Here is a 20,510-nt window from a genome sequence, read left to right as displayed (position 1 = left end):
CTATAAATGGAATAGAAATACACACAGCCAAAAGGTTTGGAATATATAATTTGTCATAAGTGAGATTAAAGTTATACAGACTCCTGTGACCATATTTAATTAGAGCTGTGATCCATCGAAAGATGGCAGACAACTTACCTTAGTGTTGAAAAGCTGTGCCCGCTTAGTTATGTGCGTGTGTGGAAGAGAGCTACAAATGTTATAGAACTATCAGCCACTTCCAGTCCTTTCTGTTTGTAAAATAGGATCACATTCTTATTTTCACTGGGTGTAATCACCCAGGAGGACTCCAGAAGAGTCTATGTACCCCTACCCCTGTATTTCATTCCTATCTGCCTGATTTCTCCTGACATCACAGTCTGACCACCGTCTCCCCCCGCCCCGCCCCCCGGGATGCTAAATATAACCAAAGAGCCCCAGACTCAGAAAATTCAGAAGAATGAAACATTCATTTTATCATAGGTTGGTGTATTGGTTTCCTAGGGAAGCTATAATAAGGGTCACAAACTGGATGTATCAAAGGAATAAAAATTTATTTTCTCACAGATGTTGAGGCACGAAAACCAAACTCTAGGTATTGACAGAATTGGTTCCTTGGGGGAAATTCTCAGGGGGAATCCTTTGCATGTGTTTCTTGTAGCTCTGGGTGGCTCCTGGCAATGTTTGGCGTTCCTCGGCACGTGGATGCGTCGCTCCCATCTCTGTGTCCATCTTCACGGGGCTGTCCCCCTATGCGAGTCCCTGTCCCTTCTCTTCTTCTAGGGGCGCCAGTCCTTAGGGCCTGCCCTAATCCAGAGTGATTTCTTTCTAATGTGATTTCATGTGTAAAGATCCTATTTCCAGACAAGAAAGATCACCAGCGCAGATGGGGGAGCAGAGATCAGTCCGTCACCGTATCCTTTTGGGAGACCCAGCTCAATCCACAGCAGTTGAGTTCCACCTGAAACAGACCCTGAGACAAAGATTTGAATGCAGAGAGTTTATTTGTGAGGGGCTCCCCAGGAGTCCTGGTAAGTGAGTGGTGAAGTGAGAAAGAGCAGGGAAGGGAACCAATAGGGAGGGCATTAATGAGCAAGATGTGGTAGTGGGCAGTTGGGCCTCAGTTATCTTGGGAGCCTCCAGGAGACAATGTCAACAGCATCTCAGAGGTGGTCCCACCTGGGAAATTTGGGGAATTTAACCCCCATCTTTCCCATGGGCTGAAAGCTCTCGGGCAGTAGGAAATGGCCACATGGAGGAAGAGTGAGTAGCCACGGGTGGACTGCCAGCAGCTCTGCCACAACATCAGATCACGGAGCCTTCTCTTTCCCAGACAAGGAATTCCTATTGGAAATCACTTCAATTACTTTTCTGAACATGGGCAGGTAACTATTGTATAATAACTTACATGTAAAAAAAAAAAAAAAAAAGTATTTTACTCCCAAATTCCTTTCTTCAAATATTGGCCAACTATAGATCATCTCGAATGTTTTAAAATGAATAATTGTATGATCTGAACTTGGAAAACCCTTGTACCTGCGTCCTATCTTTCCATCTCCTTAAAGGTGGACTTTCAACCCCGTGCCTCTTCTCCGCAGCTCACGTTGCTCTGGTAAATTCTGATTCCATCTTTGAGACCACACCGTAGGCCCCCATAGGCTTTGAGCTCCCCGTGGCCGTGCTATTGCATGGAGCACAGTGTCACACACACCGTTGGTGTTCCATAAATGCTTGAAGAGCAAGTGCATGAACGTGGGATCACTGGTTATTTCAAGCTCTCCATAAGCACAATGGCAGAGTGGCCCCCCACCAGCAAAACTGTGTGATTCATTAGACTTTGAAACATGACATTGACCAGGACATGCTTTCTAGTCATGCAAACACCTTGAAAATAGTTCCTGATGGTGTGTTCAGGCGCCACTGAAAAGGCCAACGCCCGCCAGCTTTTTCTCCCTGTGGGGACTGTTCTCCAGTTTGAGGCTGTGCTGCTCTCATCCCAGGGGCCTGTCCCTGCTCTGGCCATGGCTTCTCTCTGACTCCGGGTCAGCCTGGTGCCATCCCAGCCCCCCCAGGGCCCACCAGTCACTTCCAGCAGGCCTGACCCCACTGCTCACACCCAGCATGTTCTGGCTCTGCTCTCCAGGCTCCTGATGAGAAGGTTTATTCCAATCTTAGACCTTTTGTGTTCTTTTTCTGGATTTCTACAGGCGCTGAGGAACATCTACAACATAGGCAGCCTTTAATTAATTAATTAATTGGTTTAATTAATTTATTTGAGAGAGAGGGAGAAAAAAGCACAGGCAGAGGGAGCAGTAGAGGGAGAGAGAGAAGCAGACTCCCCTGCTCAGCAGGAAGCCCGATGTGGGGCTCGGTCCCAGGACCCTGGGATCATGACCTGAGCCAAAGGCAGACGCTTGACCAGTGGAGCCACCCAGGGGCCCGGTGGCCTATCTTTAAATGACCCAATCTTGGGGCATCTGGGTGGTGCATTCGGTTAAGTGGCTGACTCTTTGCTTTGGCCTAGGTCATGATCTCAAGGTCGTGAGATTCAGCCCCACTCTGGCTTCCCACTCTGTGGGGAGTCCATTTGGGGTTCTCGCCCTTTGCCCCTCCACCCATCCCAATAAATAAATAAGTAAATCTTGTTTAAAAAGGACAATAGGTAAGTGACCCAATCTTGCCACCATCTGTGTTTCTGTGAAACCCAGGACTACATTATTCCCATGTTCTTCGTTATTACTGCCATGACTGTCATCACATCAGCACTCGTAACATCTGCCAAGCACTGAACACTGTGGCTCTTTTCTTTGGAGTTAGAGATGAGGGAGCAGGACCCTTTAAGCTTATAGGGAAATGTAAATCTATTACATTGGCATATTTTTTTTCACAACCAGTTTTTGGACATCTACCCACGGATATCTATTACAAGCCTCTTGTGCTGGAAGTACAATGGCGACAAAGACCCAGTTCCTCACAAATGTACATCACACAAAAAGGTGGAAACAGCTAAAACACTCTTCAGCAAGGGAATGGATGAATCAAATGTGGCATATACAATAGGATATTACCCGGCTAGCTGTAAGAAGGAATGAAGTGGTGACACGTACTACAGCATGGTGGGATCTTAAAAACATTTATGCTAAATGAGAGACGTCAGACACAAAAGGTCATATGGTTCCACCTATAGGAAATGTCCAGGTAAGTCTACGAAGACAGGACCCAGGTTGGAGTTGCCAGGGACCGGGAGAGGACTATAGGGAGTGACTGCCTAACGGGTACAGGATTTACTTCTGGATGATGGAAACGTTTTGGAACCAGTTGCAGGTGCAAATGGACTCAACGCACCTCACTGTATACTTTAAAACAGTTAATTTTGTGTTATGTGAATTTCACCTCAGTAAAGAATTTTTGTAAAAAGAACCAGTTCCTCCTCTTCACAGTCTGTTATTTCTAAATAGTGTTACATTTAAAGTTTTATGGACACTCATGGGGCACCTGGACAGCTCAGTCGGTTAAGTGGCCAACTCTTTGTTTTGACTCAGGTCATGATCTCATGGGTCCTGGGATGGAGTCCTGCATCGGGCTCCATGCTCAGCAGGGAGTCTGCTTGAGATTCTCTCTCCCTCTCCTGCCCCTCTCCACCATGCTCTCTCTCTCTCTCTCAAATAAATAAATAAATAAATAAATAAATAAATAAATAAAATAAAATCTTTTAAAAAAGTTTTATGGGCAACCAAAGAATCTATAATGTAATGAGGGAGACAGACAATAATATTATGGTAGAGGCAATAATTTATATCATCAAGAGCTTTAAACTGGAGAAGGACAAGGAAACTATCAAAGGACAAAAGCTAGAGTGGGATTAGCAGAGAATTTAGGTATTAGGTGTTAATGCTCCATGGCCCAATCCTTAATAAAGTTCTTTGGTTTTTGAGGTTTTTCTTGGCACAAGTACTTGGCAGCCACCAGGCAGGCTTATGGGGGAGGAAGGAGGTACGAGGATGAATGAAATGGAGACTCTGCCCACTGTCCAACCAGCTTACGTTCTAATGTCCACAGACAACAGCAAAATGGGGTAGAACGATGTGTGCCATGGGAGAGGGTCTCATTGAACTTTCTGGTGCAAGCCCAAGAGGCAGAAGGGAAATCATCTCATCCAAGAGATAAAGGAATCTCTTTATACCCACACAGGTCCCAGTGGTTATGGGGACTCCATGCCTCAAACTTTATGTCTTCGTGAGGTTGTTTGATCCCATCAGTAAAAGAGGCTTGTTGGGCATGTGCCAGATTGTTTCCAGGTTAGCTCAGCGACCTGCTGAGACTTAGGGATGTGTCCCAAATGCTGGCTGCTTCTGATCTCTTATTTTTCTCTCCCTAGAAGTTATCTACCTGGCTTTCCACATGCCTTGCGGTTCTAGGTTAGGAGTGAGGCATCGAGGAGAAAGAGATCCTACAGCTGGGGTTTCCAAACTCTGCCCAAGAGGGAGCTCAATGCTTTCCCTGTGAGTATTTCTCATAGTTGTCCTTTGAAAGAGGGATTGTAACCAGCCCTCTTTGGCTGATGAGGCCCAGAGAGATGAAGAGATTTGCCCAAATCACAAAGCCACAAAGTGATGGAGTCATGATTCAACCCAAGACCCGTGGCCCCACATGGGCTCTGCGTGTGGGCCTCACCCCGACAGCCTTCCCTTTCGGCTAAGAATCAGGGCTACAGAGCCAAAACCTGAATTAGGACAACTCATCCCACTGAAAACACAGAAGGGAAAATGAGTGGAAAGCTGAAACTATTAAGAACCAGTAGTTGCAAATATGCACAGTGCAGACCTCGCCCTCCCCTGGGTGACCACGACTCGCTTCCTTGAGACCTTCCGGCCACCGGGTCCACTGATGTGCACGTTAGGGCCAAGTTTCCAGAGATGAGAAGCCAACAGGCGGGGGGTTGGGGTGGGGAGCAGCGGGAGGGAGCAAACCCGGCCCTCGGATGTGTCATGTTAAGGCCTCACCGTGTTCTTTTTAAGTTTTTGAGTTTGAGGTCCCTGCTTAACCTTCAGGAAATTTTACATAAAATATAGTTTTTTCTGCTTTTCCTTACCATGCCACGCTGGACGCATGTTCCTGGGCCTCCCCAGGACTCGAGCGGCCTGGCGGGCCCCCCAGGCTGTCTCTGATCCCCTGGACGGTGCAGCCTTGACCCGGGCACGAGGTCATGTCCTCGGCCGGAGCTGAGACCGGTGAGGTTTCTGACGACGGAGGAGCCAAGCGTGTGCAGCCCGGAGTTATCCTCTGCCTCGGTGAAAAGGCCAGAATTGGCATTTTAAAAATTCATCACCTTCTAATAATAAAACTCTGTATTTACCGAGGACCGTGGCTGCGAGCGCAGCCGGCTTGTGCAAACATCGCTCCTGGAGGGATCGTTGCGGAGGCTCGGGGGGAGCAGGTGACTCGGGGCGCGGGCTCCGCGGTTGGGGACCAGCCCGGCCCCGGGGATATGAGGGGAGCCCCCAGGACAGCTGCTGAGCACCTGCTGTGACAGGCACCCCGGGGAGCGGCTGGGCTCAGTTGCAGGCGGGATGGCGAGGGAGGAGGCTGCTGCTCCGAGGGCCCGACCGACCTAGGCCGCCCACCTGGCCTTGGGCGCACTTGCCCCAAGCCCCGGCCCGTCCTCGTCCTTGTGCCACGTGGCCGGGTGGCCGGGCCCGCTCATCCTAGGCTTAGCCCCGAGGCCACCTGCTTTCCCGAGCTCTTCCTGGCCTCTCATTGCTTCCTGGCCTCTCCACGCAGGGCTGTCTGTCCTCTTCGGGGGGGCAGGCAGTGGGTTGGTTGGGGGGCATCTCCAGCTCCATGTCCCACGTTTCCTGGCCCACTCCCCACCCTCCTTCACCCCTTCTCTGCAAGGAGTCACCAGCGCGAGGCACCGGGGCACTCGGCCAAGGGCCTGGCCGGGTTGGGCTCTCCCCTTCCTCTCTCTTGCATGCCTGGTCCCTGGGGGGCAGCCGGGGTGACTCCCTGCTCTGGGCCCAGCAGTGAGCTGGGGGCACGCTCCACCCCTGGGGGGCCTGGGGAGTCTGGCTCTGCCCCAGTGCACTGGACGGGTGTGGGGGAGATGGTAGGAGGCTGCGTATCCAAACACAGCCTCAGTCTGGCCTTTACCAAGAGTAAAGCTGGTATTTCATCTCCATCTATTACCCTCTTGAAGGTTCTCTCCATTGATGCTCAACTTAGAAGACCGGAACAGGAGTCTTAATTTTTTTTTTCTCTCCTAGAACCAAGGAAGTGTCTGCTTTCTTTTCTTTTTTAGGATTTTATTTATTTATTCATGAGAGACAGAGAGAGAGAGAGAGAGGCAGAGACACAGGCAGAGGGAGAAGCAGGCTCCATGCAGGGAGCCCGACGTGGGACTCGATCCCAGGATCACACCCTGAGCCAAAGGCAGATGCTCAGCCACTGAGCGCCCCCAGGCACCCCAGTGTCTGAGCCCCCCCAGGCACCCCAGTGCCTGGCATGCAGGAGATGCTCTCCGTGGTGAATAACGAATTTCTCAGATTCCAGGCTAGGAGGCCTCTGCTTTTCCTCCTTCAAGACAGGAGGAGTGCATAGCACACCCATGGTCAGGGGCCCCCTGCTTTCAGGCAGGAGTGGGGCAGGGGGTAGGCGAGTGAAGCCCCCCCCACCCCAAAATTCGACTGGCTGGGGGTCTCCTGTTTTTGAGGGAGTTCGGCATGAAATGGAATTCGCCTGAATTTGAAATGCCCAGGGCAACCCCCCCCCCCCCGAGGATCTTTCTATCGGAAGAAGGAAGATAGTGTGAATTGGACGAAGCTGAATTCTTTTTCGGGAGATGGAAATAACCGTGCACTTTTTTGTTTGCGAAGCACCGCAGCTGCCTGAGCAAACGTTGAGCTCATCTCAGACGAGCTGCCGCTCTGCACGTGGGTGGTGATGGGGCCTCGGAGGCGGCGGGCTCCCCGCTTTTGTCTTCCTCCAAAGGAAGCAGAGTTGGGTCAGCAGATTTGGGAAAAGAGGAGGAAGAGGCAGTGGTCCCAGCCCCGGCAGGTGGCAGGTGAGACTTGGAAACTCAGGTGTCAAGTGTCATGCTTCTGAGGTGCTAACTGGGGCTGCGGGCTTCGTGCAAACCCCAAGAAATGACAAAGTGAAAAAATGTTGGGTTTTTTTTTCCCCCCAGAGAATAAAAATACAAATAATAAGAGGGACATGAAAGAGATCTGAGACAGCCAGCCAGGGGACAGAGCGGGGCGATTGTAGAAGTCTTCCCGAGAAAGCAAACAACAAATAAGGTGAAATTAAAATCATTGACCAAAGTGCCCAGGAACCAGCCCATGTCTCTGTGGTCTCGGTGCTGAAGCAGGATCGATGCCTAAATCTAAATCTTGTGGGCCACACAAAGGATATTTTTCTTTCTCTCTTCTTCTTTTTTTTTTTTTGGCTCTGTGTGGGGTGGGGGTGATGATGGAGGAGGAGAAATGGAGCCCCCACCTGCACCCCCACCCTCCAGCCCCAGGAGGTGCGTCTGCAGAGCATTTGGGCTTCCCCCAGGACACCGCGGGGGTGCCTGTTTCGGGAGCAGGAGGCAGCAGGTTTGCTTGATGGAAAACAAGACCAAAAGCAGGCAAGGGGCCCTTTGATTGACTGCAGATCCCATTGGGGTACATTCCCAGGGGTCCCTGCTCGCTCACTGTGATTCCGTGAGCAGAGAGACGAGGTAGCTACGGGTTCAGGGCCCGGGGTGGGAAGCTGGCTCTCCCACTTACCCGATTTTGATGGTGGGCAAGTTGATTAGTCTCCCTGGGTCTCACTTTTCCCACTTGTTACAGGAGGATAAGAGCATCTATGGTCTCAGAAGCTGTGCAAATTAAATGAACTAATATCCCGTGCCACCGCCTGTCTCCGTCACCTTCTTGTAGATCCAAAAGTCCCATCCTTAGAAAGCCTCCCTCGTGGTGCACCTCTTTGGAAATCAGCCATTCAGATGGCTTCCTACTACTGAGCTGCCCCAGGAAGCAGGGGGCCCCCCAGGATGGGCCACAGTCAGCGCCGGGGTGGGAAACAACACGATGGCAATACCGAAGACCTCCCTTCAAGGCCAGGTTTGTTCCAGGGGGGAGTTAGTCCTCCCAACCTCCTTACCAAGCAGGCACTGCTGCTCTTTTCCTTTTGCACATAAGGACAATGAGGCACAGGGAGGTCAAGTAACTTGCTTCATGTCACAGATCCTGCCGGTTTCGTCCAGTCCCCTGTGTGTGGCGAGGGCCCTGCCTTCCCGTGCCCTCCTTCCCCTGGGCTCCATTCCCAGCCCAGACTGGGAGAAGCACCGACGTAAGCGGAGGCACTCCAGGAGACCAGGGTGCCACCCTCCTGCCAGGGCTGGGACCTTGGACAGCCTGCTCACCCGCTCTCTGCTCCAGAAGCCCCCCTCTGAAAGCAGAGCATATCTGGAAGTTAGAGCCATGCACAGCGCACCCCCCCGCCCCCCACCAGGGCTGTCGTGGGAATCCAACGAGGTAATTGTGAGCTGCGCTTGCAGGGGTGCCTGGCACATAGAGAAGCGTCCAGAAGATGTTGGCTCTTATCATGATTGGATTCATCCTCTCAAGCTGGAGCATCCCTGGAGGGAGAAGGAGAAAGAAGCTGCTAAAGCACTGGGGAGGGGCCGTGGGCACCCCCGCAATGGTTAGTGCCCCGCAATCAGATCTTAGCAGACTTCCTCCCTGCACCCCGCAACCCTGCCGCTCCTCAGAGATACAGGAGGGCGATCGCCCGATTCTGCTAAAAGAAATAACTTGTAAAAAAAAAAAAAAAAAAGAAATAACTCGTGCTTGTGGTCCCCAGATTGAGCAGCTAAGCCCGGCTCTCCATCTGGGATTATCCAGGCGCCAGGGACGGGAGCACCGGGAGCTTGTTACGAGCGGAACCAGCATTAGCCACTTCTGCAGGCAAAGCTGGCAATGAACCTCAGAAACTTCTGGGTCTTAGGCGTTAATCAGGCAATGGCTCCTGATAGTTCCCTTTTTTCTCTTGAGGGATCCAAAGCCAAATCCCAAAGGTCTTAAAAATAAGGACCCGTGACCAAATGAACTCTAAGGTTCTAATAAGGGGTTGAGTGTATCAGTTCAGAAAACTGTCCTCACGCGTCAGCTGCTAGCTGGGCACTTAAAATACTTCGTTTCCCCCCTTTTTTGTCCCTTGTGTGGGTTTTTAGTTTGTATTTTTCCCAACAAATCTGGGGTCACCTGCAGTTATTTCATTTTCCCCCCTCAACTCTCACACAGTGTGTTCAGAGCCTGGACACCTGGGTGACCTAGCCACCCCATCTTCTGATTACTGCATTTCTCTTGCTGCTCCCACAGGCTGCAGAGCACCCCCCACATCCCCCCACCATGCCCCCGCCAGCTGCAGGGTCCTCCTTGTACAGGGCAGGCAGCAATACTCCACAGGCATGCAGTGGTCACTGACCAACAGTGTCCAGTGCACAGACCTGCAGGTGCACAGGTATCCCTCCACCCTGGCCTCTGCCCACAGGACCCCAAGGGAGGCACCTGATCCAAGGGCTGTAGTCACCTGGTTTCCAAAAATGGCCAAACCAATCAAATTCCCTTGTTCAGAAATTTAAACTAAAAACAAAAATAGAGATAGCACATTCACCCACTGGTTTTAAGAGCTACCGCTGGCCAGTCATGCAGCAGACATGGGGGGAGCTTGCCTTGATGGAGGGGCTGCTTGCCGGTGGCCCTGCAGAAGGAAGCAGATGTGAGTGCCAGGCCTGACCAAAGTGAAGGTCCCCAGACCCAGACTCCAGGTGCATCTTTTAAAGTTGGGCCTGATTACAGCTGCCTGTGGATCACTGAGGATGAACCCTGTTTTAATACTGCTGGCTGGGCGAGGGTCCCTTTATTGCCACCAGCGGATCCCAATCCTGCTAATCAGTACTCTCCTATAAGATACCCTCCAAGGGCAGCCTTCTGACGTTGGAACGAGCCAGCCTGGCGGTGGTCCCGGCTTGGCCAGGGGAACCCTGGGGTCAATCTATGTGATCGCCAGGCCTGCTCTTGGAGTGGTATGTGAGAAGCTGTGACTCCGGGAACAGTTAGAGGGAACATCCTCTAAAACAAGCACTTACGGCCCATTTTTAGGTAAGTGTAAGTGGCAAATGCTTCCTAATTCTTTTTTTTTTTTTTTTTTTTTTTTTTGGTTTGCTTCCTAATTCTAAAGTTGCTCTCTGGGGTCAGCATGTACATAACTATTCAACAAGTATTTATTGGGTCGCTCTGCTGGTCAAGTCACTGTACTAGGTGCTGAGCATGATTCAAAGACGAAACGTTCAGGCAGCTGTTGCTCCAGACTTACAATTTTGAAGAATGCAGCACCATAGGGACCAAGGTTAGAAAGTGATCATTATCCTACAGAAGCACAGATATGATGCCATAGACATTCAGAGCAGGAACCGACTACTTCCTTCCAGAAAAATTAGATGAAACCTTGAGGCTGAGGTGACATTTTGTCTGGGCCTTGACCATCGGGTAGGATTTAAAGGCTGGTGAGTAGGAGGCATCAACAGGAAATAGCTCACATGTAGCTGGAGGGCAAGAGGCAAGAAAAGGAAAAAAATCCTAAATCAAACTGTGGAGGCAGATTGTGATGTTGGTCATCTAAGATCTGGCCTCAGTATGGAACCTGGGCTTTATTCTGATGACAATGTGAGGTCTTTGGACGTTTTGGAACAGAACAATCATGGGCAAAACTTTAGAAAAATCACCCCACACTGTAGGAGGGAGGGAGGCCCTGGGGACACATAAGGAACTTCCCAAATCTCCCCAAGGTGGGGGGAGAGTGTGCTTTCTGTCCAGAGGCACCCTTACCTCCCTCTGCTCCACTGAGGCTGGAGCTGCTCGACTGAGGGAGCTTTCCCCTCGACAACAAATTTCCTTTCTCTTCCCAATGGACCCCCCACCTCCCTCCATGGTAAACTGTTGCCAAATGGATTTAATTCAAATTCTATGTAATAAAAACATAAAGTGAAGCAAAATAAATGGGAATGCTTTAAGTAACGTGCTCTGGCATCTCATAAAAGCCTCTTAAATTGATCACATAAGAGCTCATGGTGTAGACTCAAGAAAAAGGAGGGTTTTATGGGAACTCTGGCAGGGCCCCAAAGTGGAGTCGCACTGCGCTTGCTGTGATCATAACTCTTCCTCGTGTCACCTTTTGTGCTTGAAATGCTGCACCCTGCACAATGAGTTTTCCTTCCCTAACCAGGGCATATATTTAAAAACAAAACCCCACAGTCATTAGCAATTCCAGTCAGCTCTAACCCGACTCCTTATACTGAGCCTCTTGGCTGCTAAGATCCTGGGGGCTGTTTTCCAATGACCCTAAAAACCAGGAGGTTGAGAGAGTTTTCCCAGAAGTTGAGAAAGATCTGTTTTTGCCCCAGTCTGGCAGTCCTGGGGAGGGGGTGCTGATTTTTGCATGGCGCTGAGACCCAATCCTGGTATGAGGGAATAATGGCAGTGTTCCTGGCAAGGGGGAAACTCAAGAGGCGGGAAGATTTCTTTCCAGATCCACTCCAGAATCTCTTCTTGCCTGTCTCATCCTCTTCTACAAGATGCCATCCAAGGGCAGATGTGATCTCAGAGCAAAACCAGCCTGGAGGGGGCAGGCCTGGCCAGTGGAGCCCTGAGGCCAATCCCCACTTTCTGCAGAGTGGATGAGGGCAGCCTGATTGCCCCCCACATTGGCTTGAGCATAGGGACACCTGGCAAGGCTTGGAAATAATTTGTGCGTGTGGTAGAGGTGGAAGCCCTTTAAGCTGGGTGTCAGAGGACAAGAGAGGGGAGGTACTGCAGGCTGGTTGATGTGTGTCCTGTGGATGGTTGAGATCGGGGCTTAGAAGACCAGGAATAGCTTCCATGGCTTGGCCGTGGTCCACTCGCCAGATACCAGTAGGCCTTTCTCGGTGTATCTGCTGGCTCCCATCTTCTTGAGAAGTAGATCCGGTCCTTACAGCTAAACTGGGAAATTTCTTTTCACAAAACTCCTGTTTTTAACTTGTATCTTCCCCCAGAGGGTACCATTCTTCCAATGAGCCTAGAACACTTCTACTTCACCCCTCTGCCAACCGCCCCCCCCCCTTTTTTTTTTTTTAATCGCCTTTTGACTGAAAGTCTAAGTACCATCCTGCTATAGGTCAAAAATGAACAAGCCACAGGGTGCCTGAATGGCTTGGTTGGTTGAGGGTCTGACCCCTCCTTTCAGTTCAGGTCGTGATCTTGAAGTGTGGGAGTGTAAGGTTCTTGTCTCTCAGAGTAGAAGAACGACTGTCCCAGACAGGGGAGAGTGAGCAATGTGATAGTTTAGTTAAGTGAATATACAGCAAAGGCGCTCAGGAGTGAGAGGGGTCCCAACGAGGGCCCCCACCAATGGTATTTTATTTAAAACTGACCAGGGAGCTTGTGGCTTTACCATTGTCATGCCATCCTGGTTTGAGTAAGGACTGGTTGATGACCTCTTTAATGGCTTCCTTTTGGGGCTGGTAATTGGTCACAGGTGACTGTCATAAGAGACACACCCTCCCCACCCACCCCTAGGGCAGGGTGGTCCGGTTGGTTCCCTTATCTCTGGTTTCCTTACATCTCAACATTTGGGGATTTCCGTGAGCCTGATCTTGCAGCCCCCTATCTCTCTCCCTACCTAGCCCTGCGTGGCCCTTATTTAATCTCAAGGTCCTGGGATAGAGCTGAGCATCAGGCTCCATGCTTAGCTTGTGGATTCTCTCCCTCTGCTCCTCCCCCTGCTGGTCCTCATGCTCTTCCTCTCTCAAATAAATTAAAATATTAAAAAAGACCCAGTCCCGGCCTTGCTCAGAACCCACAGTTCAGTAGGTGACTTTCAAACAGGAGTGGCCATCAGAATTTCCTGGAGCACTTACAGAATTCCTGGGCCTAACCCCACCTACTAAATTTGAATCTTCAAGAATGCAGCCTAACAATAGGTATTGTTGGGGAGGAAAAAAATCTTCCCGGTTGATGTTTATGTGATCAAGGAGAGAACTATCGGTTGTTGGAGGAAAAATAGTTGCAACGCTATCTGCTGGAATAGAAGCCTGAACCTTGAGCTGTGTGAGCAAGGAGGGAACGCTGAGCCCAGTTGTCTGAAGGGGACTGGTGGTTGGGGAAAACCTGACGGAGGTAATGCTAGAACTGGGTCGCGATGGGTGGAAAAGGAGTTTGCTCGGAGCCTACCAGGGCAGGTAAAAGCTGGGTGGGATGGGAGAGTTCTTTTGGATAGATGTGTACACCTGCGAGGGAAAAATGGCTCAGTGCAGGAGCTCCATGCCGTTCCCTGTGGCTGGAATGGTGTGAACCAATGGGAAGCGCTTTGACATGTGGCCAGAGGCCAAATGAAACCAGCTTTACAGGTCTTGCCAACTCACTTGTAGATTTTCCCTGCAAAGCCATAGGAAAACTTCGAAGAGTTTCAGAGCGGAGGTAATTGAATTACATTTGAGAAGGGTAAACTAGGGGCATGGCTGTGAGGCTGCAGCCGGCAAGATTAGCTAGGATTTTCCAACATTATTCTTCCATTAACTTAAAAGACTGACTAAGCGTCTCTGAAGACCCAATACTTTAAGGACAACATGGCCGAGTCAGACACACAGGCAGGATTCATCAGACCCTTTACAAATGTGTCCAAATTCTTCAGTTTCCATATATTCCCATCGCTCCCTTGTTCCATCAGCCATGCCCACCTGGTGTGACAAGGGGTCTATGAGCGTCACTTAATACACTGCTTGTCAAACCCCTCATCCTCAAGATCACATGGTGGGTAAAGACCTGGATCCTGGGATCCCTGGGAGGCTCTGGTGTTCAGCACCTGCCTTTGGCCTGGGGTGTGATCCTGGAGTCCCAGGATCAAGTCCTGAATCACGCTCCTGGCATGGAGCCTGCTTCTCCCTCTGCCTAGGTCTCTGCCTCTCTCTCTCTCTCTCTCTCTCTCTCTCTCTGTGTCTATCATGAATAAATAAATAAAATATTAAAAAAAAAAGACCTGGATCCTGAGCCAGTCAGCTTAGTATCTACCAAGTATTCATTGATCAACTCGGGCAGATAATGACGATACAAAGAAACTACACCTTGACTTCATGTAAAAGAGGTTTTCCAGGAAGCACAAGCTTTTGTTTCATGGTTGAATCAAACTCTGCTCATTAAGTTTATTGTCTTGTGAACGTGTTCTCTATGTTCCCCAAACCTACAGAACCGATAAAACACAAGCGAATGGAAAAACTCAGAAGAATTCCCATAGGATAGCATCGAATGCTCGAAAATAGTTATTAAACAGCTCAAAGATAATTTTTAAACTAAATGCTAATTGGGACTTAAGTTTGAGTCCACTCCAAAAAGCTTTATGACCTTAAAACATCGGCAAATAATAGAGCAGTTTCAAAACCCCCTAAATGAATGTGGTTAAAGCTCCTCCAGGAAAAAGATTGTAAGAGGAAAGGCAGATTTAAGAGCCCAATACTGAATGAAACAACCAAAAATGATGGATTACCCACTGTGATTGCGTGTTACAAACCAATACTTTAAAGTGAACTACTATCGTGTTCATAATCTGTGCTGGGTTAAAAACTGGTGCCTCCGTTATTTTGTACTGATTGCTTATAGCATAACTTGGTGTGAGAAAGGGATTGATAAGTCTCAACCAATACACTCTCTACTCTTCAAACCCAGTCCTCTATCTTGAATATCAAAGAGCAGCAAAAGTGGACTGAAAAAAAAAAAAAAGCCTAGAGACTTATATTAGGCTCATGAGCCTAGATTTTTTTTTAATATGTATAAACAATGATGAAATCATCAAAGAGGTCAGAAGTCCCAAAGCCCTGGAGAAGCTATTAACAATTTAGCATTTTCAGATCATGTGGAAATTTTAATTCCGTCTGCCGAAGATACGTGCAGAAATGGTATTTGTGACAATTAAGACCTGTAACTGTAAAAGTAGGAAATTTATAGCCTCATAAAAATGGTTTGTATAAAATGCAAATATCCCAGCTGGGTGGGTTGGCCGAGGAGGTCTCAGTTGGGTTCCTGCCTGAGCTCATTACCGTTCTGAGTTCAGCGTGGGCATTAGTGGTTTTTTTTTTGTTTTGTTTTTGTTTTTGTTTTTTTTGTTTTTTTAAAGGCAGCATGTTCTCTTAAGTAGCTTCTTTGATTATCTTTTGAGCACTGTGATGGCCTCTTTAAATGGCGAACAGCTGGGCAAGGCAAACACATAAGCAAAAAGTATGTTAATTTGGGGAGTAAATTAGGGCATTATCCTATGTTCTTAGGACTACAAAACAGTCCCTACAAGTCTGAGTAAACTAACGCTATGTTATCTGGTGTGCAAAGGGCACCGGGACCACGAAGATCACCTGTTTCTGGACCTAAATGGTGGGAGGAGACCCAGGCAACTACAAGAGGAGAGCTAGTGGAAATGGAGAAAAAAAGTGGGAGGAAAGTTGGCATTCAAAGGAGAAGGGAAGGGGAATTCGATGACCTATAGGCATTGATTACAAACCGATGGCAAGATACTGAACATTGGTGGAGCCTCCCGAGCAAATGAAATTATCCCTGAGCATTCCTTCCCTTGGTCCCGAGCTTTAGCCAAATTAGACCATTAGTCCTTAGTCGCAGTCCCTTCTCTGGGACTATCCCTGCCCTTAGCGCCCACGGAAGAGGGAGGTCTTGGCAACGTTGGGTGTATCCTTTGATTTGTGGTTGGCTAAGATTCACACGTACGGTCATGGCTGAGTGGACGAGGATCCGATTTAATGGCTCAGAATGACCAATCCGTTTCTCTCCGGGGAATGTGAGCTAAGACGCTGTGTTGGACGTGTACCTCTGCTATCAGAGTTGGGAGGTGTCTGGAAAGGCATGGGGGTATTTGAGGTTGCTAGGATGAATTTGTAAGGAGCCATTACTAGCGTCCACTGGGCCGGGGCAGGGGATGCTAAATCTCTAGCTCTGAGCAGGACAATTAGCCCAATGAAGAGTTGCCCCACCCAAGCTGCCAATGGCGTTCCCACTGGGGAAAAACCAACACCTCCCTAAGAAAGAATTGGTTAGGGTGCTGGGGACACAGGCATGGATAACCAGCCAGTGCTGTGACCGCTGGCCCTGAGGAATGACAGGGTAGCTCTAGGTCTTTCACCTTTCCCGTTGAACTCCGACCTGGCTCTACCTCCTATACTTGATTCTGTGAGGCGTTCCTATAACCTCCCAACAAAACACTTTTTTAAGGTGACCTCGTTTCAATTGGATTTGTTTTTTTTCTTTCAACCAAATGATTCCACACCGAGGCAGAAATCTAAGACCTGATCCCCTCCCTCACGAGCTTAGAACTTGAAGTACCAGGACCAAGTAGATTAACAACAGAAACCATCATGTGATACCTCTATTAATGCAGATGGTGTGTTTGGTGACAAGATTCTTTGTCACCCTTTGTTTTACTGAAAGGGACATAATACAGGTATCTCCTTCACAGCCGCTTATTAAATATTCATGAAAAATCAAATGTGCTTCCCTCAAAAAAAAAAAAAGTCTTATATCTATATAAAACTTGGGACTTGTGAAGAGGAAGGAAAGGAATGTTGGGGGCCGATGGTTTGTTTCTATTTTTGCTTTGAGACTGAGGCCTGAGCTGTGTTTGGGCAGGAAGCAAAAGGGAACTCCTACCTCCCACCACTTACCCCTATGCATGTTTGTGCTCCCGGTCTTCTCTCCATGTTGGGATACACAACGCTGTCTGCGTAAAAAGTCAATTTTGGAAAAACACATGTGTTTACATTTTCCCTCTTTCATTAATTAATTAATTAATTTATTTATTTATGATAGGCACACAGTGAGAGAGAGAGAGGCAGAGACACAGGCAGAGGGAGAAGCAGGCTCCATGCACCGGGAGCCCGACGTGGGATTCGATCCCGGGTCTCCAGGGTCGCGCCCTGGGCCAAAGGCAGGCGCCAAACCGCTGCGCCACCCAGGGATCCCCCCATTTTCCCTCTTTCAAATAAAAAACCGCATTATTGCATTCCGTGGGAACAAGACACAAGTTTACAATCTAGCTGACCTACTTTATTTCACAGGGGAATGCCAGTGGGGCAATGTGGCACTATCTTGCCACAAATTATTAATATCTGAGCGCATTTGAGAACTCCCATGGAGACCACTCTCTAATCTATCTTCCTGGAGCTGGATTGTAGATAACTGAGTGGGCCCCGTAAATAAGGTCACAGCTCCTTGAGACCATCCTCCTGCACAGCTGTTGCAGCTGCAGAATTAAGTCTCCTACCCACCCTACCACTAATCTCAAAGCGGTTCCAGTTTGCATGTCCTGGTCCTGCTACGCATGAGGTATAGACGCGAGGTTACTCTTCACTGACTTAGAACAAAAAGACAGGCTGCAAGTCCTGCACTACGGAAGGGTCTTTGGGCCCTGGGAGCACCAGCCACTTCTTCCTCCAATTATTAAGAATCATTAGTTCTGTACTTAGCCTCTGGCTGAGCTGGGGGCTAGAAGACCATAAAAAATATCCCTGCCCTTGCAGAGCTCAAATCTGTAATGCTTGGGGTAGACCAGTGAGCAAAGCAGACAAAGCTCCCTTCCCTTATGGACTTCAAGTCTAGCAGGAGGCAGCGTGAACTATATAATAAATGTATGACCTATGATAGAAGGTGAACAACTGTCATAGGGGAAATCAGGGTAAGGAGATGATGAGTGCAGTGGGGTGGGGGGTTCACGTTGTAGAAGTTAATAGTCAGGATAGGCCTCTTCCCCTCCAGCTTTATACAATGTTAGGTCAATTATGCCTCCACAAGTTTAAGGCATCCAACAAAGGGGTATATGTATGAGACAGACCTTATTGAGAAGGTTTTAGATTAAGAAATTATATCCTTTGTCAGTCCTGCATGGCCAGTTGAATCATAGAGATTTCCACAGTGCTTCTCAAACTCCAGGACCTTTCCAGTCACCTACGGATCTTGTTAAGCTGGGGATCCTGATTCCAGAGGTCTGGGGTGTGGTATGAGACCCTACAAGCTTCCAGGTGTCCCTGCTGTTTGCTATGTTGTGTCCTTGTCAGATGAATATCCAGTAGAACACTGGGGTGTGGGATGGAAGCAGAAGTTCAGCAAAAGACCACAAAGGAACTTGAAATAAGCTTACTACCCACAGGTCCTGGAGGAGGTACACAGCATGCCTTGAGGGGACACTTGGGGAGGTCAAGGCAGGGTGCAGGCAGAGGGCTGCAGGAGCTTGGGCACACGCCTTTAGGATTGGTGGGTGGAGTAGGGCTTTTGGGGCTTCCTGGGAGTAAGGCCAGATGAGTCCATTCAAATGAAAAGAGTGGAACTTTGTTAAGCTTCTGGAGAGTTCTGTCTTCAAGAAATCCAAGAGGAAGACCCCGGGAGGCAGGGGAGAAGACCTATCACGAGGGCTGTTGGAGAAGTCCTATCAGGAACTCCGATTCGCTTGTGACTCTGTGGGCCGTTGTCCAGGACATCCTCGGCCGTTGCCCGAGGAGCTAAACTCAGTGCCCGGTCCCTGCAGACTGCTTGGCCACGCCAGGTGGAGGCTGAGGCAGTAATAGCCTGGAGTGGGTGGCCTCGAGTCTCCGCATGCTGGTTCTCAGGCCACCCATGGCACAGCCAAGACCTACAACACGGGGATCATGCCTTCCGGTCGCATTGCCTTCCCCAAGCTCCCTGCGTTGTTTGGACAAGTGTCCCATAAATGGGACGTTGGGTAACTCACCGGAGAAAAATGATGCAACATAGAAGATGTCAAGTCGTATTAAAGAACAGCTGAGCTACGGATGATTGAGCCCCTCGATGGGCTCCTTTTCAGAGGCAGGGCCCTGTCACCATTCTGTTTGTTTGCACTTCATTTTAATAACCTTTAAACCATACAGAATGAATGTAGTCTTAAATGTGGATGTCATTAGCGCTCCTGAAAGATGTCTTGCCCTGGAATTTTTAATGAATTCATCATGAATTTAAATTTGTTTTAGCTACATCCCCAGGGCTGGCCCCATGCTTAGAACATGACCCATCCAGTGCAATTTGATGGGTGCTGGAATGAGCCATCTGCTCAAAAATACTTCCTGTTCTGACTCCAGAAAATTCACCATCATAGTTTCACCTAATAAATCAACAAATAATTTGATTGATAGTCACGTCAGTCATTATTTACAAAATAACGTACAGCTTGCCAAGAGCCATAGGTCGTACAAAAGATGAATAAGACCTAGTTCCTGCCTGTGGGGACCTCTCAGCTTGATGTGAAGTTAAGAAATAGATATTTAAAGATGCATGCATGCATGACGTAAAGTTATTTGTTAGAAGCCCCAAGCAATGCAGAGGAGTAGCTTTTCCAGTTCCCTGAACTTTGCAATTATGAGGGCCTCTAATTGGGGAGGGAGATAGAATGTAATGCTACATAGACCAGGATTATAGGGACTTTGGAGCCAGTGGTGCAAACTGGGTGCCTTTGAATCAACTCCTTCTGTCCCTAAGCCAGCTTCCTCGTCTGCAATAGAGAAATAACAGCCTCTACCTCCCTGTGTTGATAGGAGACTTCCCGAAAGAGTATACCCAAAGCACTTAGGATACTGTATTTGGTACAATGCCTGGATTAGACCTAGCACACATGGATGTAATTTCCATCCCCTGGTGGTCTGAGTAGACGAAGCTGTGAGAGGTATGCATTTCTTCAGGTTGCCCTTCAACAGTCACTAAGGGCCAGAGACCAGTTTGGGTGCGGGGATAACCAGTAGGGATGCATGCCTGGCCTTACACAGTTTCGAAGGTTACATAGCAAAGTCTGCTTGGGGCCAGGAAGAGTCTGGACCCAAGTGGCAGAGTCAGAGCCGAGTCTGGAAAACAATTAGGAATTGGCCAAGAGAAGACAGTAGTAGGGGCTTTCACCGGGAGAGAGTCCCTTGTCCAAGGCCCCTAAGCCAAGGGGAGCAAGACCTTGCAGGAGAGGGGCACTGTGGGAACAGGCTGGAGGCAGATGGACCATCTGTCAGGTATTTTTGTCCTCCTTCCAAAGAGGTGATCAGGACCTCAGGCCAACTGTGGAACTGAGAATATTCCTGGGATTGACATGGAAAACCCCATAAGGAAGAGTTGAGAGGACCCTTCAGGAGGGAGGTTGCCCGAGATGGTTCTGGTTTTCAGCCCCCTGTTTGGTCATCAGTGCCTTTAAGAGAAGAACAGTGATCTGTGAGGGGAGCGGGCTTGGGCAGATGGCGATGGCCTCAGCTTTAGGCCAGTTTGTAGCACCTTCCGGGAGGACACACCATTTCCTCTGTGCTCCCCCAAGAGCCACTTGCCACGTGCACTATACCTCCAAGCAGGAACCTACTACGTCCGTGTGTCGGTTGCTTCAGGAAGATTTTGTGGAAAGGAGAGCAGTAGGAACACAGAGCTGTGGGTAGCTGGAATATATTTTAATGAGAAGGTAAGAAGGACCCTGGTACC

At 49.0% G+C, this 20,510-nt stretch overlaps 1 long non-coding RNA gene across 1 annotated transcript; it reads left to right on the top strand.

Annotated features, from left to right (window-relative positions):
* Positions 1-22: 22 nt before the first annotated feature.
* Positions 23-5,405, top strand: LOC125753375 (uncharacterized). Its single transcript, XR_007405059.1, has 3 exons — positions 23-1,364; positions 4,358-4,481; positions 5,052-5,405. It is a non-coding gene; the product is annotated as an uncharacterized LOC125753375 (long non-coding RNA).
* The last annotated feature ends 15,105 nt before the right edge of the window (positions 5,406-20,510 follow it).

Source organism: Canis lupus, chromosome 22 (assembly GCF_003254725.2).
Source record: "Canis lupus dingo isolate Sandy chromosome 22, ASM325472v2, whole genome shotgun sequence".
Classification (NCBI taxonomy): domain Eukaryota; kingdom Metazoa; phylum Chordata; class Mammalia; order Carnivora; family Canidae; genus Canis; species Canis lupus.
The sequence above is the reverse complement of the archived record's forward strand: the minus strand, read 5'-3'. Positions and strand labels throughout refer to the sequence as shown.